Below are 18876 nucleotides of genomic sequence, written 5' to 3' on the forward strand. Positions count from 1 at the left end.
TTTTAAAAGTACAGTTTTGCAACTGACATAAGTTTTCAATTTTATCCACACTTTTATTTTATTGTTAAAAAAAATATTTTAGTTAGAATATTTCAGATCAAGTTCATAGAATAAATAAGCAAAGATGCAACTTTTGAGTTTTTAATATGCAGTCCAGACACACAACACTTTTTCTGTCATAACGCTGTGACAAGTGAAAAGAAGAACTTATGATAGTTGGAGTTGGTTGATTTTTTTTTTTTTAGAAACTGCTGTAACTAAAACTGCTTCCATTAAACTTATCCAAATGCCAGATAAAAATCATACTGATAAAAATTTTAAACAGTATATTTTCTTTTGTTCCTTCTTTCTTTACATTTTTTGCTTTTACTGCCCAGTAAACTATTTTAATAAACTATCAGTGATTCTTGACTAATTTCTGTCAGGTCAGTCATGTCAGAACAGTCATTACAGACAGCTCTTTCCTAATGAAGAGGAGCGACACAATGCCTGCTCCTCCAGGGCCTCTGGGGGGCTCCAGAGGGCAGCGAACGCTCTGAGGCACACATGTTATAGAGCGCTTTGCAGTTCACAACATAAATGAGAACAATTATAAAACAACAGAGGATATTGGCCCCAGCCATAAACTTTGGGGAGCCAAAGTTAATGAAAAACAGGCTGCAGAATGAATATGAGCAGTCTGGGTTCTACAGCTTGGAAACGGCCCCCAACAAAGTGTTCTGATCAGATAACCTCTGACAGCAGGAGGTCTACAGTCGAATCAAGTCAGTAAATCAGAAAGCAGACTGTCCATGTAAAGGCTTAAAGCTTAAGACAAAAATTTTAAAATGACATTTAACATTTTGGTCAAGCCTTTGGTCAAGGACAGCTTTTGAGCCTCAAGGGGCTTCAGTGATAATGCAGACATAGTGAATAGACTAGATGTATCAATAAGTTATTTTATTTAAAAAACTCCATCATACAGATTATTCCTGTCCGACATTCCAAGTGTTTATGATTCAGAATTATAATGATTGTCTGCTTACAACCAACTTAATCATACAAGCTTTAATTTTTCTGCAAAATCTTTAAACTTTGCAAAACATTCTTTTTCAGTTGTTAGCAGATTCTTTCCTCCAAGAGAACCAGACTTTCTGTGAAAGTGTTTCAGTCAAAGAATAGTCAAGACCAATCAAATGTAAGCAATGCTGAGGTCCATAGAAAAGACAAGATCACTGAAAACATGAGGAAGAAAGTTCTGGTCAGATGAGATCACATGTGATTTTTATTTAGATGAGGGCACCTATAATGGCCCAGTCAAAGTCCAGATTTGAATCCAGTTTAGAATTTGTTGTAAGGCTTGAACATTTGGTATGAACTAACTGAGCCTGAGATATTTTGCAGATAGGATGGGCAAAAAGACATTAGACCTTAAATGACTCAGAGGGGCTTGAATCCACTTGTTACTGAAGCCATTGTGCTATTCCCCTCCTAATTTACAGTTATGCAGCACTTTGTGTTTGAGTTTCAGATGAAATCCCAATAAAAACATTGAATGTTTTACCATGAGTAGTGAGTGAGTTCAAATAGTAAAAATAAGTTTTGCAAGACTCTCTAAATACTCTAGGTTCTGCAAATATACCAAGTGAGAGTAGAAGTTTAACATTTCTACTACAGCTTTGCTTTTTTTATCTAATTGTTTACGAAGAGAAATGAGACCGTGCAATGTGAAGATGTTTTTATTGCAATAAAGTAAAGAGCTGGATAAATGGATTACTACTCCCTTGTTATTGTGTCTTCTAACAGGCTGAGTCTAAAGAATCCATGTGTCTTCTACCTAGGATCCCATTGCATGTTACAAAGTGATTTCAAGAGCAGCAAAATTGCCCATTTTTATTTGTGGACAGGTTAAAGTCTACAGATTGGTTGAAATTCAAGCTGTGTGCTGAGACTGGGTCATTCCACACTCCAACAACAGGCTTCTTTCCTCTCTTATCACATTCTGGCCTGAACTTCCGCTGTGCTGCCTTCAATTTACATACAAGTTAAAGTATAATCTGAGCAAATATCACCATTCACCAAATGCCCTCTTAGGCTCACTTGTCTACGCTTCTCATTAAAAAGGTCCTTATGTGGTCAGACTGATCCACTTTGAGAGAACGCACTTCTCTGTGTTATGGTACTGAAATAACTTTGACTGCATTAGCTAATGACATATTTATTAAAAAACAACAACAAACAAACAAAAAACTGGAATATGAATTAAGCTTCTTCCAGCAGCACTGTTATAGAAGCGTTAAGTAGCCTTTAACACACGGTTGTTTGTTAACTCCTCCTGACAGACAGGACAGTCAAAGTGTTTTCTCCCTGCATCACACATTCTTGTAGTTCATTCTCCTCTTGGCTCCGTTTCAGGTTTTTCTGACCACAGCCCTCTTATTAAAACTTATTTCTTACTTGACGATACAGCTTTGTTGTTTCCTCTGCATGAACAGTCAGGGAATCGGAAAACCACAGTTTCCCATGCTTTAAGAAGTAGTCTTAGAATTTTACTTGAACTAATGACTGTTCTGGTGTTGTCTGAACACACAATCCCAGAATATGTGCACCAGTATAATATATTTTTAAAAATATGTCTTAAAGAAAACAATAACTATTTGTTTGACTTGTCAAACATCTTCCCTGCTTTATTACCATGTCTTTATTGCTATAGATCTTTGCATGATTTCCGCCACTAGATGGCAGCCTTTGATGTAAATATCTCCTGAAGGCATGTGAGTGGAGAGAGGCCATGAAGTGCAACCCTTTTGAAGCCATTTACAAAGTTCTGCTTGTTGCTTTTGCCAGATTAAACTTTAGCTCCACATAAACACTGATCGCTGCCTCACTTTTCTGTAGAACCTATTGAGGCAGGCCAGCTTTTCTCATCATTAGTATGATGCTTACTCTTTGGATTCTCAATGAGCACTGACAGGTGCTCATCTTAGCAGAATAATGCATTTCACCACATGCATCTAGCTTATAGATCCCCAGACACACAACTGCAATCCAGCTGTGTGGTTTTTATTTATTTTTGTCACTGGAAATATTCCTCTCATAATCCCGTTTTAAGACAAACTTTAATGTCTGAACTGTAGAAGTCAGTGGCTGCCACAAAATCAGTTGTTTTGAAAATGATTAAAGTTTGCTGATTTTGGCTAACTTTAAACAGTTATTTAATTTGATAACAAAACCTAAAAAAAGTCTGTTTGGTTTAAACAGACTTCAAATGAAGGGGTGTGCACAAGACTGACATGACACTGTCATAAACATAACAAAGCACTTGTCAGGAACATCAAGAAGTCTTCACGGATATTTATGACTGTTGTCATTAAATGTCATTCGGTAACTAATGATGCTTTTAATACAAAGTTGACATTGTTTAAAATGTCTTTGTTACATTAACCAAGTGTTCTCTTTTGTCATAAATATGTCATAACAAGTAATAATTATCAAACTTTAAAAAGTTATGTATCTTTGTCTATAATTATTACTGTGAGTTTTAAATGTGACAATTATGAGACCATTATAATTGTTGTGCTTCTGTATAATAACAATAAAAGCGTTGTGATTTTGATACTGATTATGTTAGTCTAACAATGCCATTATGTGTTTTATTATATTCAGTGTAATGTGCTTTGGTCTTGTGTTAATTGCCTAGCAGGTTTCTTGGTCATTTAAAGCAGTGGTCCCCAACCCTCGGTCCATGGACCAATTGGTACCGGGCCACGCAAGAAATAATGAAATATTTCCGTTTTATGTATTATTTGAGTCTGGAGGATCTTTTATTTTGAAAAACCTTTAACCAGATTCTCTCTGTTACTTGCGTGTCAACATTGAGCCCACAAGCAGCAAAATGAGTAAGAAACAGATCAGATGTCTTTGGAAAGTTTCTTTGCAAAGGGGAAGAGGCCCAGAGAAGAGACAGGAGAATGGATTTATCCCGGACCGGTAGGTGAGTCCCACATTACAAGCCGCTCTGCGTAACATGCGGCGACCGGCCGCTAATGAGGCAATGAAGCTTCAAATTGCTTCGCCACGTAGAGACCAAGCAGGCTGTGGATATAAGCAACACTTAGGGTGTTATTGTCTCCCATCACTCCCAGATGGGACACTCATTGCAGAGAAACAAGCTCAGGGCTCCCATTAGTCATTATCGTGAGTTAAAATTTTCACGAAACTAAAATGTTCGTTTTTGTGGCGTATCTGTACCTTATTTTGAAGGGATGTATAAATGTTACCATAGTGACCAGAGTCAGAGTGTTTGGGCAGTGGTCGAGATGAGATGAGTAGAGCTTGTGAGTCTTAAGTCTGGTTTAGACAGAAAGATTTAAGAATTGTCGGCCGATTTTCCAAACCTCTGTGACCACAGAGCTGATAAAAGTACAACAGGTTCGATGGGTTCGTGTTCAGCCACACGGCAGGAGCAACACAAACCAATTCCAGTCACGAACATCACGATTATAGAAGAAAATCCACAAAACTCCCAACATAGCATATGGGAATTTAGAATAACCAAACATGAATGACGATGTGGAAGCAATAGTGATAGTTTGCGGAGTCATTTTAAGAGATAAAAAACGTAACAAAAAGAAAAGGCAGTGGATAAAAGACGACGGGAGCAGCCGCTCTATTTGCTGCACTATGATTTGGAGATGACTGTGTTTTTTCATAGTTAACATTTTTAACTGAATAAACATAATGACCTTTAGATTTAATAATAAACATTTCCACATATCATCTCCGATATCCACCGGACTCTCAGTTGTGATATGTCAGCTGTTTGGGATTCCCCTCTGTTCTTACGTCACCGCACTTTCTGATTGGCTACCCGTCACATTCAACAGGTTGTATTCTCTTTCCCAATCAGGGAAAACCCCACAGGCTGCGATAAAAAGGCCAAGACAACGCAAATTGGGTATATTCAGGATTTATAGGGAACACCAAAATGCAGAAGCCTTATCTGACGAGTCCATGAAACAGCGAGGATTTTTGATGAAGTTAAACTCCATGTAATTTTTTTAGAGACATTCAGAATTTGTTTTTATTTTATCTGATGTTCTTGAGCATGTTCAGCATGTATTGCCCAAGCTTCAATCACAATCTCTATCATTGTCTTAGCTTAAGGAAGATTGTTTTTCTCCCAAGTAAAGGAAAAAGTTTACTTGTGATGTGACCTGCTTCAGCTGCAGTCAAATGTAGGGACCAAAATAAATATGTACAGAAGTTATGTGGACACCTGACCTGGTCTGGCCAAGGTCACAGTGAAACACAAATACCAACAAAGCTCCAGGGAGCAGACTTTGAATTTTAGTCTTGGCCCAGATATTTAGATGATTCCATAAGTAAAAAAAATATTGTCACACCCAGCTCAAAGGCGAGGACAAAAAAAAAGGGAGACAGACGAGCGGATCTATAGAAACAATAATTTATTTGATGACCAAAATACGCTCCGGGAGATCAAGCCAGCCAGTCAGAGAGAAGTGTGGACCAATGCTGCTCGTTCCGGTCTTGTCCGGAGGGCAAACAAGCAGACAGTGACTGACTAGACGTCAGTATTTATTATCTGCCGGTGAGTACAATTAACAGCCCATCTACCTGCTTCCTGAAAAGAAACCAGCAAACACAGAGGACTAGAGACACCTACTGGAAAGGAGGGGATCGTCACACTCCCCCCCCATAAAAATGGAGTCCCAACGGGAACTCCAAAAAAACACAGCGATTTAGCCTAACAACTAGGTGACAATTACAAATACTAATGGACTTTGCAGTCTTACCACAATCACCCATTCAATCCCCACCTCAATAGCTCAGCCACCCTAGCCACTGGAAAAGCCTATAAGAAATTGGAGAAAAGGGGACTGAAAATCAACTACATAGTACATTAAATCTAAGCACATGGTGCCCTGGATAAGGCGTCTGCCACAATATTATCCGAGCCCTTAATATGGCGGATATCCAGGCAAACAACATCCATCGCATCAATCTGCGATTCGGACACTGCAATGAATGCAAAAATGTTAGAGGATTGTGATCAGTATAGACCACCAGAGGAACACTGCCAGAATCCAGGTAGATTTCAAAATGCTGCGAAGCCCAAATTAGTGCCAGTGTCTCTTTTTCAATGACAGAATAGTTCATCTGAAAATGGTTGAATTTTTTAGAGTAAAAACTCACAGGTCGATCAACTCCATCATCATCTTGCTGAAATAAGACAGCACCTGCACCTACATCACTTGCATCCACCTGCAGGTCAAAAGGATGATCCAATCGTGGAGCTGCAAGAACAGGGGAAGAACAAAGGACAGATTTGACATCATCAAAAGCTTTCTGACAGGAAGCTGACCAGGTGTATTTCACTTTATCCTTCAGCAAATCTGTCAATGGAGAAATCACCGTAGAAAAGTTCTTACAAAAACTGCGGTAGTACCCCACAAGACCCAGGAACCGCTGGAGTTTTTTTTTTTGTTGTTGGTACGGGATACTGTAAAATTGCAGTTATTTTGGCTTCCACTGGACGCACCAGGACACCAGGACTAAAACACCGACGTTCCACCTTACGGTCATAGATGCGCTTCATCTTCTCCTGAGAAGAGGTCAACTTCTCCCTAGCCATTTCCACCCCCACATACAAACGATGTTTAAACCCATTGACATAGTCAATTAACTTACTTGGAGGTTCTGAAGGACTCACAGCCTCATGTAACAGTTTAAGCGGCCCACGCACTGCATGTCCAAAAACAAGCTCGTTTGGACTAAAACCAGTGCTCTCTTGCACCACCTCACGAGCAGCTAACAGAAGCCATGGTAAGCCATCCTCCCAATCCTGGTTTAACTCCACACAGTAGGTACGCAACAAAGACTTGAGGGTCTGGTGGAACCTCTCCAGAGCACCTTGACTTTGAGCATGATATGCAGAAGCCCGATTATGCTTGACCTGCAACAGTTTCAACACTTGTGCAAACAAATGAGAAGAAAAATTTGAACCTTGATCAGACTGCATAACTTTTGGAATACCAAAAATAGAAATAAATTGGGTCAGAGCCTTCACTACAGACCTAGCAGTAATAGTACGCAGTGGATATGCAGCTGGATATCTTGTTGTCTGACACATTACAGTCAACAAATAATTACTCCCTGCCTTAGAACGAGGTAAAGGACCAACGCAGTCAATAATGAGGTGTTCAAAGGGTTGCATAACCACCGGAATTGGATACAAGGGAACCGGCTTGATGCTCTGGTTTGGCTTCTCTGCCATCTGACATGTATGGCAGGTTTTGATATATTCAGACACATCCCTTTTTAACCGAGGCCCAAAAAAAATAACGCAGGATATAATTATAAGTCTTGTGGACCCCCAAATGACCTGATTGATCATGGGAAGCCCGCAACGCTTCACTGCGAAATTTGGAGGGAACAACAGTCTGACAAAGTGAACCCCCAACAAAATCCTCCCCATGTACCAACCATTTCTGCACCAACAATCCATCCTTCAACACATACCCACAGGCCACACTCTCTTCATCAGTGACAACCTGATCAAAAAGATGACGAAGAGAAGAATCTGCTCTCTGCTCCGCCACCAGGTCACTGTGAGAAACAGACAAAAGAGAATCAGGGACATAAAGAGAGAAAAAATCACCATCTTCTGCACCTCCACCTTCATGGTCAGGGACAGATGCAAGACTCAGCACGGCACATAGCTCGTGTCACCGCACAAGCTGTAAAAACCCCAGGGAAACACTGAGCACTCTCATCCAACTTTCCTAGAACAGGGGAAGAAGTTACTATGGGAGCAGGTAGTGGACCATCAGGCCACACCCGGCCACCAGCAAGATCATTGCCCAAGATTACATCCACTCCCTCCAAAGGAAGTGCAGGGCGCACCCCCATGATAACCTCTCCCTGAACCAATCCACAAGTCAATGTCAACTTGTGCAGTGGAACTGGTTCCACCATAAGTCCCATTCCCCGCATCAAAACATGGTCTCCAGTGTTGGTTTCCTCAGAAAAGGGTAATACAGAGCTCAGAATATATGAATTAAAAGCCCCAGTATCCCTCAAAATTTTTACCGGTACCGTAGCATCACTCCCCACCATGGACACATGGCCGTCAGAAACAAAAGGTGAAAAATCCCCCTGGTCCAAAGTGTAGTTCCGTCCTACATCCACCTGTTTAGAGGAAACAAAATCATGTTTTTCAGAGACAGCAAAAGCGACAGATTTCACTTGAGCACTTCGTTTAGGGCATTACCGCTTCCAATGGCCTCTGGCTTTGCAATAATGACATACATCAGATGGATCCCTGCTCGTTCCGGTCTTGTCCGGAGGGCAAACAAGCAGACAGTGACTGACTAGACGTCAGTATTTATCATCTGCCAGTGAGTACAATTAACGGCCCATCTACCTGCTTCCTGAAAAGAAACCAGCAAACACAGAGGACTAGAGACACCTACTGGAAAGGAGGGGATCGTCACAATATCCAGACAAATTGTTGGATCCTGGACTGAAAGAAACCCTCCTGAAAACAGCTTCATCTGTACCTGGCCTGGTTTCACTCATTAGGTTCTTCTGGACATGTCTGCCTGTTAAAGGGAGTTGCTTCTTCACGATGGAGGCTAAATATTTAATGCAGTCCGCTTGGTTACCTACACACAATTTCATTTCTGTATGATCGATGAAACCAGAGAGCGTTGTATCAAAACCGTATGTATGTAGTTGAATATAAATTTGAGTCTGAGTGTGGACATTAAAAAGGATGGAATACAGAGTTCCTGGCATAAAAAAGCAAGAATATAGTGTGGTTGTGTGTGTGTGTCTATTGGACTCTACAACAGCCTGCCTTTAGTTGTTCTTTAAATGATTTTGAACATTTCTTTCTTTCAGTAGATAAAGCAAAGCATGATTGAACTGAGAATACATGAACAAAGTGTCTCTTCTACGTTTTTAAACGGAAAAGCCTCCATGAGTCTAGATTTGTGCTGCTGATGGTTGGAGCAGCTCTTATTCTGATTCGTTGCATGTTTGGAAAATGATTTCCTGGGGCTCTGGATGCTGTGCAGCTGGAAAAATTGGAAAGATTTTGTTTTTTATGTGTCTCTCATGCTGCTAAGCTCACCAGTTCACTGCACAATACTCCAGTCCTGAAGGGCCGGTGTCCTGCAACTTGTAGAAGTCTCTCTGCTTTAGCACATCTGGCTCGGATTAGCTCAATAGCAGAGCTCTGTGGAGCTTGACTCCATGCTATGGAGGAAGTTTCACCATTTAATTCCAGTATGTAGGACACGGACACATCTAATGGTGGCAGGACTCTGGCACTCGAGAAATGCAGTTTGTGATCACTGTCAACACAGAATTCGGGTGCTAAAAAAATCTCAGATCAGTAAATCTAATGTAGCTTTTAGCCTGAGTATGTGAGGATTGTAAATTCACCACAGACTCTGCTCCAGCTGTTATGATGCTGCTTGGTTTTTAAGACACTGACCTGTTTCACTGCAGCAAGTTGCTCTTTACACCAAAGCCTAAAATTATTCATTTAGGATTAAAATAGTCTTTTAATTAAGCCTGTCGCGATAAACGATAAATCAATTAATCGCACGATAAATTAAACCTATCGACCTCATTTTAATTATCGGCTTTATCGTCTCTCCCTGCCTTTTTTTCTTTCTATTGATGACACTGAGTGAAAAAGGCTCAACTCCGGTGCTCTCCACTGACCCTCCCTTCCTCATTTCCTTAGTGTAATGTTCAGCGCACACTACATGAGTTGTCGGCCGACTGCCAGCCCATTTTCAAAACCTGAGACACATTAGCCAACAGAAATCCTATAGGTATAACGGTTCGATCGGGTTCGTCGTGCCGTGTGGTGTCCAGCCACATGGGCACAAAATAATGGCCACAAGTCCAGTTGCCTAATTTATAATCAGGCATTAATCAATGCTTTAGTACAATCTACCTGCAATGCATGTGGCTAGAGTCATCGTAAAGTCCTGACTGAATGAAAATCATTAGAACCTATTTATGTCAAGTTAACAAAGAACAGCTGAAAAGTTACCGGGTTTATCAACTGCAGTAGCAATTTGGCTCAAACTCCTCTCCTTGTCATTTCTATATTCTTTGCACAAAATGTTGAATAAACATTAATGTTGTTTTCACAAATAATCTCCGATGTCCGCTGGACTTTGTGTTGCGCCGTGTCAGCTGTTTGGGATTCCCTTCTAATTTCCCTTCAGAAAGCTCCCAGTCGGGAAAACCCCTGATTTAGATCGGAGCGGCCACGACGATCTACCGTAACACACCACACACACTACAGGATGATCGGTTACGGAATCACGGAATAAGATTTTCGTAAAGGGAAAATAGGGGTAAAAAATTGTGTAGTGTGAACTACTGCATTAGGTAGTGGGATTTGCTCATCTTCTCTATTTAAATCTAGTGATTACTGAAGGGCAATATAGTAAACAGAATTCATAATCTGCACTCTTGATTGAATGCAGTATTTATTTCCACTTTGGCTTTATGTTTAGTTTTTATTCACGTACGTTTTTTGTTAATGGAAACTGAGAATACATTTTATATTTGTTTTTGGTTGTTTTGTTTGTTTAGTTTATCAGTTCCAGTGTTATGTGTTCTTTTGAAAATAAAGTGTATCTATCGTCCAGCAAAATTTGTTATCGTGACAACGATAACAAATTTGACTGGAAGCAATAATATGAGTAATCTGTGGAGGGACCTAAAGATTAGTGAGAAGTCTTCCAGGCCCCAAAAAATCAGAGTTCCTCACCAAAGAAAATCAAAATACTGAAGACAAAACCCAACAAACAACAACAATGACAACAACAAAAAGAATGGGAAAAGCTGTTAAGCAATCAGTTTGATTGCTGTAATGCCAATTAATATTTTACTGTTAAGAAAGGATACACTGACTTTAAACCAATTTTAAATAAAATGGATAAATTATTAATTTCAGATTTAAATAAATTTAGATAAATTATCAATTTCCAAAGTGATACTACGTCTGCATTATTTGACTATTTTGAGATCTACGCAGCTTTGTGATAATCACATCTTTGTGATTGTAAAAATAATTGTTTACCGGTTTAGACGTAAAATTATTTTCATCAAAATTGTTTTAATAATAATGTAAGGAACTTTGAAAAAAATAGTGTGTAACACGTTATTTGAAAGGGGGGTGAAAAAGACTGACATGACACTGTCATAAACATGACATAACACCTGTCATGAACATCAATAAGTCTTCATGAATATTTATGACAGTTGTCATAAAGAGTCATTCGGTACATCATGACACTTTTAATACAAAGTTGACATTATTCAAAATATCTTTGTTATGACAACTTGACATTAATCTCTAGACAAAATGTCTTCGTTATGACAACCTATACAAAATTGTCTTCGTTATGACAACTTGTCATTAACCAAGAAATTATGATCTAACATAAATTTGTCATAATAGCAGTCATGATGATGTAATTATTACACTAGCAAAAGTTTGAACAAAACAATGATTAATATATCCACTCCCTGAATAAAGCAAAACAAGTAGGACAAGCAATAAAGATTTCATTAAAGCTTTATAAACTGTCAAAATGATTTAATAACAGACTCATTAACAATTTCTTTTACATAAACTAAAGTGGAAGGAATAGCACCAGTTATGAATATGTCATTAAGTGTTATTACAGTGTCATTAATATTATCTCTTACCTCAAGTAAAGTGGAACAAGTAGCAACAATTATGAAAATGTCATTAAGTGTTGCTACATTGTCATTAAGTAAAGTGAAACAAGTAACAGTTATGAAGATGTCATTAAGTGTCATTAATATTAACTTTTACCTCAAGTGAAACAAGTAGCAACAGTTATGAAGATGTCATTTAGTGTCATTAATATAATCTCTTACCTCAAGTAAAGTGAAATAAGTAACAACAGTTATGACGAAGTCATTACAGTGTCATTAATATTAACTTTTACCTCAACTAAAGTGAAACTAGTAGCAACAATTATAAAGATGTAATTTAGTATTACAGTGTCAAATGCTATGCTAACAGAGTCATTGATATTAAGTCTTATCTCAAATGAAGTGAAACATACTGGACTACTTATAACTACCATCATAACTGTAGAACAAACCCTTTGTACATTGGAAAAACAAAAGATAACTTGTTCTAAGATAACAGAGGGTTTAATGTCTGGTCAGTATATTGTTACTCTGAAATACTGATTGAAAAACTAAAACAGAATTACTTATTTTTTAAATTAAGAAAATAGGTTATTTCAACAGTAAAATTTTTTGCTTTGATTATGTCAGCCATCTCCTTCTTAATAGCCTTCCTGTAATATGCTGAAAACAGGAGATCTTCTTCTTGTCTTCATTTCCCGGAAGCAGCTCTTTGAAGGTGTCCAGAAATGCTCAGAAATTACAGCTGTTCTTGCAATAGTTAATCATGGTGAAAGCCTTTTCATGAATTCAAACTTGGTGAATCTCTTCTGGACATTCTCAGAGTCGGTGATGACTCAATTCATTGTGGTCACTTAAAAAAAGAACAAAAACAAAAAACAATGTGACCATATTCCAGCATTTACTTAAATACCATTCCAAAAATGTCCCTTGCTGCACACTGTCAGAATGGTAGACTGGCAGACAAATGTCTAGTGTTGAGGGAAAATGACTATTTTTAGTGTTTAACACAGTTTAAACCTTTCAGAACAAATTTCTTAATTTTGAACAGGTTTCTGTTAGTGATTTGAAACTAAAACTATTGCTGGGTAAGTATTGAAATAGATCTGCAGGAGAGTTTCTTCTCAGACCCCTGGGGTCTTATCATTGTAAAGACAGGAGGTCATAAATTAACATATGCAGGAAGGTGGAGGACAGTATCACTTGAATTACTGTGAGAAAGGGAACTTTGGTCGGTTCACGTAACCAGAATGAGAAGTCTTCCAAAACTAACAGCTGACATGGTGGAAAAACTGAATATAAAATAAAATGTTTTAAATCACTAACATTTAATTTGCAATATATTTTTCTTAGTTATTAATAACATGTTTTGACTAAAAATTTTATTATCTTGTTTTAGAATTAATTTAGTCAATGATGAATGTATGTGAAATTGTATTATTTCTGGTTATATTAGAATCAAATGAAAATGTTTTGTTTAGTATTAGAAAAACACTTAGGTTTATGGTGAATGAATATCTTAATTCTTATTTGTTTCTAATTCCTAATTAGAAACAGAAATTTTACTCCATTATTTTCTGTTGATATTATCTATTGCTTTTGTTTGATATCAGGACTAAACTTTGGAGATGCTGAGTGCAGAAGAACAAATTGGGTTTTTGGAGATAACTTTTCATTGAATTAAAATACAGTTTTAAAGGTTTGTTCCTGGCAGAGCAGGATAGAAACCAGAATTTCACAGCTACCTGTGAGGTTCCTTCATCTGTTTCTCTTTGCCCAGATGGCTGTAGAGCCGCAGGAGGCCGGCTAGTGTTAAGAAAATAAATTTAAAATAAGTTAGTTTTAGAATTTATCATGACTTGATTGAAATAGCCTAATTATAGTTTTAAAAATTATAACATATTCTGACCTATTGATCTTTATTTTACTTGTAGTTAAAGTAGATGGTTTGTCAAGATATCTGATCTGCCCTTTGTCTGTCTGGGAAAATCAGTAGGAAGTTCTAGCTTTTCACACTGATCTGTGAAAGCCATAAACCACCATGAATTCGGAGAGTCTGCTTCTACCTTATTTAAAGGTAGAAAAGGTGTTTGATCTTGTGAACAAATTGCAGGGACTTTCTAGATCAGGGGTGTCAAACTCCAGTCCTCAAGGGCCGGTGTCCTGCAACTTTTAGATGTGCCTCTGCTGCACCACACCTGAATAGAATAATTAGGTCATTAGCAAGGCTCTGGAGAACGTATCTACACAAAGAGGATGTAATTAAGTCATTTCATTCCAGTGTTTTGTACCTGTGGCACATCTAAACACTGCAGGACAGCGGCCCTTGAGGACTGGAGTTTGACACCCCTGTTCTAGATTCAAAAGGGCCAGAGATGCCTTCCAGTTGGTCAACTAGAGATATGCCTTATTTGAATACATTAAAGAGGAAAACACACCTACAAGTATAAAAGTTTGTGCACAAGGGAAACAATTCAGAAAAAGCTGATTTATTTTACTTCTGCACCAGCTCTTTCTCCATGGACGTCCTTGATATTTCTCTGTCTTCTTGTTTCAGGTAACAATGTTTGTATCTGTGTTTCTCAAGTTTCCTGTTCTATCTTATACTTTCTTCTGATTGGATTAAATTCTGTAATTCTGTGACGTCAACACGCATTGTTGTGTTTCTGTCCCCCGGAGAACCCGGGATCAACAGGAAGAGCATTCTAAATTATTTCTAACCAGATACTCTGACTTATGGTTGTTTGCGAGATGCTTATTAATAAATAAATAGATGTAACACCAGTTTTTAGTTGTGTAAAACGTAACTTATTAACTCAACTGGTGAATGTTGGTTCCTGCTCCCCCTTCCGCTCTTACCTGGCCCTTCCCACCCCACTTCACATGGTGAAAATATTAACACAAAAACGACTTACCTAATTTTCTTGGGGAATATTTCATCTGCTTCTTTCTCTTTGGTCAAACAGGAACTTTTTCTCTGCTGGCTGGTCCTTATTATCATCCTCCACACTCGTAGCATGTCTTCATTAGCCAACGTTGTCCCCCCCCCACCATGTGTCCTTAGGCTAACATGGGTCTTCATGTGGCTAAAGTTTACACTATCACATCAGCCAAGTTGCTAAATAATGCACATAAAGGATAACATTGACTATGGCTTTTAATTTGCTAAATTCAAATTGGAGGGAAAAAAACAATTTGCATGTCTTTAAAATATGTTTAATATTAAGGGCTAACGTTGGAGTTTAATAACTTGAGCTAACATTAACTTACAGCAAGGTAGGATATGCTTGAATTGCTCATAGCTAACATTACAAAGAAAGAGAACATCGTCAATCTTATTTTCTCAAAGAAAACGTAAAGTTAATAAGACACATACCTCATAAGTATTAGCTGTCAAACTTCGGCTTCTTTTTAAACAGGAGGTCTGGCCGTTAGGCCCATAGACATAATATAAGAGTAGATCCCGCATTGGCTGCTCCGGCGCAGGAAATACGGCGGCCATCTTGGAGCGGTCGTCTTTCATACTTTGCTCAACCAAAACAGCAGAAGATGCCTCAGCACCAGTGGCGGAGCCAGAGGGGGGGCCAGGGGGGCCAGTGCCCCCCCTGTCATCTGATTGGCCCCCCTAGTGGCACCCCCGATGATTGACATGTAACAACACCAGGTTATTCCTTTACATTATTTGGAATCATTCTAAGTCAACCTAATATCTAAAGAAGAAAAACAATAAATATATGAAAAGAAAATGTATAAAACTTTATATAAGTCCATGTGACATAAATAAATAGATTTTCATCAGGCGTGATACCAGCCTCCTTTAAACTCATAACAAGCTGATATTCTTCTCCTGGATGTTTCAGTTGCTACGCTGTGGTGCAACTCAAAGGCTAAAGCACTTCATACCTGGTGGTGATGGTAAAACACCAATAAGTTATTTATTGATCCTCCGCAAAAAAGAGAAAAAACCGAAGAGGGGCCGACAATGTTCGTAGTTTGGAGCAGAGGTTGAGCTAGTTTTTTCGTTGTCCGTCAAAGTAAAAATCATTTTATTTCCAATTTGCAGTCATCTAACGAAACATTTACTATTTCTCTGCGAGAACGTTTTTGAAATCAGGTAACATTTCACAAAATGACGTGATTAGAAGACGGCAGAACTCTGATCGGTTCCTGATCCCTCAGCGGGAGAAAAACCAGCAGAAGCGGATCAGCTGCGCTAAACGCTCCAAAGTCTCTGGTCCGTTAAAGCGTCCAGATTAGAGATGATTCTCTGATAGATATTGTTCTTAGTCTGACTAATAATGAGCTCCATGATGTTCTCTGTGCGTAAAGTTGAAACTGTCTGCGCACCAAGTGTCAGCTGTGCGCTTGATCACAGTCTGGACAGAAACCAGCGGACTGCTCTCTGTTCTTATCAAGACGAGGGTGAGTAGGGAATCTGACATATTAACTCAGTTAAGTTTTTACTGGTTTTGTTTTTAAAACACCATTAACTAAGCAGTGTAACTATATATTGTATATTTGGCGTTTGTCGTCTCATGTGTGATTACTTGGAGCGTAACGGTGGAGCATTTATGCGCATTTATTGCCCAGCGCACTGCGCTAGTTTCTGCCTATCGGATCTGCACTTTAATTTCTTTCCTCTCTCAACAGTCAGCTCCTACCGTGTTTCCCCGAAAGTAAGACAGTGTCTTACTTTCTTTTTATCCCCAAAAGCCCCACTATGTCTTACTTTCGGGGTATGTCTTATATTGGAAAAAAATTGTCGAATTTTTTGTTTTAACCATAAAATTAACATTTATTAACAACCGGAACAGTATTGTATTCACCACAAAACAGTTTTATAAAAGGAAGTGCAGGGGACGGCGCGGTGACGTATGGAGAGTGGGACGGTGCGGACGTGGGCAGGAGACGTGGGCGCGCAGCTAGACGAGAGGGAGGCGGCAATACCCCCGTGTTTCCCCGAAAGTAAGACCGGCTTATATTAGCCGACCCCCCTGAAACCCCCGATACGTCTTACAATCGGGGGTGTCTTACTATCGGGGAAACACGGTATTCCTCTACTAAACTACAAGTAGAGAACATTCTCTTTAGCTTTTCTCTGTGTGCTCCAAACTCATTAAATGTAAACTCATTAGAAGCCCGAACCTCCATCAGGCAAATAGTTCTGGTCCGACCCGAACTATTTTTACCTGTCAAATTACCTGTCCAAACAGAGCTTCCTAACCAAGGTGTCCATAACTCTTCAACTCGCTGTCAGCTCCCGGTCAGAAAGACGCATTTAGTTCAAATTCCATGAGATGATATTCAAAAAGGATCTTTAATTTGAATGATTTTAGTTTCCTCTGTGATGAACTCTTTGCATAAAGTCTATCATGTCTCCATGTGCGCCAGTCAAAGGTGTCAAATGACAGAGGGGCTTAAAAAATAACCAAATATTCAGTTTGGTTATTTTTTAACCAAACAGTTATTTTTTTAAATTATATATATATATATATATATATATATATATACATGTGCACACACACATTTTAAATTTTTCCCCCCCAGACGTAGTCCTGGCCCCCCTTGGCCCCCTCAACTTTAAAAGTCTAGCTCCGCCACTGCTCAGCACTGAGGGATATTGTTGTTTGGATCGATGGACTATTGATGTGAGGGCTCCACAGACAACATTTCACAAGTAAGATGGTCATATTATTGTGTATATTTTGTAATTTGAATATTACTTTACTGTATTTATGTCCATAGGCGAGATACTACCTAATATTAGCTACAGTGCTTGGTGTAATACGGGGTTCTGCCCCGCTATAAAGGCTAACTGAGATTCCGTAAATCTAAAAAATAATTATTCTCTAACATTGACTTAGATTATCTGACACAAGAGCCTATATTAGAAATGAAACAATATAACACATATTATAAAACTTATATTATGTGTTATAACATTCACCAGCAAAGTGTGCACAGGTGGTAAAGACTATTATTTATATGTAATTCTTTCATTAGTAAGATACATCCCAAATCCTCCGTTTTTGTTTTGAAGGTTTCATAAAGACACAATGTGAGGAAGTAGAGGGAGATATCTATAAAGAGAGACAGATTCACTGCAGCACGGATTTTGGACTCAATCTCAGCTACTGAATCACTCTGAAGGTAGAACTTGTCGGCTGAAAAACACATATATCTATATGTATGTATATGTATCCAATATATATTATTCAGTATTAAATCATTATTTATTTATTTGTGTCATTATTAATCATTATTTGTTTGTGTTTGTATAGTTATATAAATATGTATTGATATTACTAAATAATTTATTAAATAAATTATGAACGGCTGTGTGCTTTGTAATATGCTCATCATACATCAATATCAGAATATTCCATTCTTATTCTATTGCCACTAAGCATATATGCTGAACTATGTATTAAAAAACATACTTAAAAATACAATTGTTTATAAATGTAGCTTTGACAGATGATTGAATATGGTTTGCAGTAACAAAAAAGCGAGCTTTGATTGATTAAATGCCCTGATACGTCATTGTGCTTGGTAAACACATAACGCCGAGGGAGAGGTGGACCGCTCCAAGATGGCCGCCCTATTCTTATGTTATGTCTATGGTTAGGCCTCACAAGATGAAAGATTTCTTCTTCACCGACACACTGCATGCCTTGTTCCTTTCATTGGTGGAGATGGTGTATTGCACTACTTAACCCTTGTGTTTAGAAATGGGGTCCAACCGACCCCACTTAAAACTTGTATCATTTGCCACAGTCCTCTACGTTTGCCTCAGTCCTCGCACGCACAAGGGTTAAAACAACCTTAAATAATGTTTCAAATGCAAAGTTCATAAGTGCTTTGTAGACATCTTGCTGTAAAACTTTATAATCGATTAAATTAAGAAAATTAAGACTAAACAACATGGCAGAGCTATATAATATTACTACATAAAGCAAATTTTTAAAGTTTAATCAGTAATACTTTTATAACAAATTTATGTCAGATCATAATTTCTTGGTTAATGACAAGTTGTCATAACGAAGATATTTTGACTAGATTAATGTCAAGTTGTCATAAAGATATTTTGAATAATGTCAACTTTGTATTAAAAGTGTCATGATTTACCGAATGACACTTTATGACAACAGTCATAAA

The 18876-nt window shown here is 38.3% G+C and overlaps 1 long non-coding RNA gene across 1 annotated transcript in view; it reads left to right on the forward strand.

The window, feature by feature from the left end:
- Nucleotides 1–3850: 3850 nt before the first annotated feature.
- Nucleotides 3851–18876, forward strand: part of LOC145550988 (uncharacterized) — a 180878-nt gene continuing 165852 nt past the window's right edge. Inside the window, exon 1 of the long non-coding RNA XR_014086748.1 lies at nt 3851–3969. This is a non-coding gene — a long non-coding RNA (uncharacterized LOC145550988). The remainder of the gene's footprint in view (nt 3970–18876) is intronic.

This window comes from Poecilia reticulata, chromosome 3 (genome assembly GCF_904066995.2).
Source record: "Poecilia reticulata chromosome 3, P_reticulata-male-v2, whole genome shotgun sequence".
Lineage (NCBI taxonomy): Eukaryota > Metazoa > Chordata > Actinopteri > Cyprinodontiformes > Poeciliidae > Poecilia > Poecilia reticulata.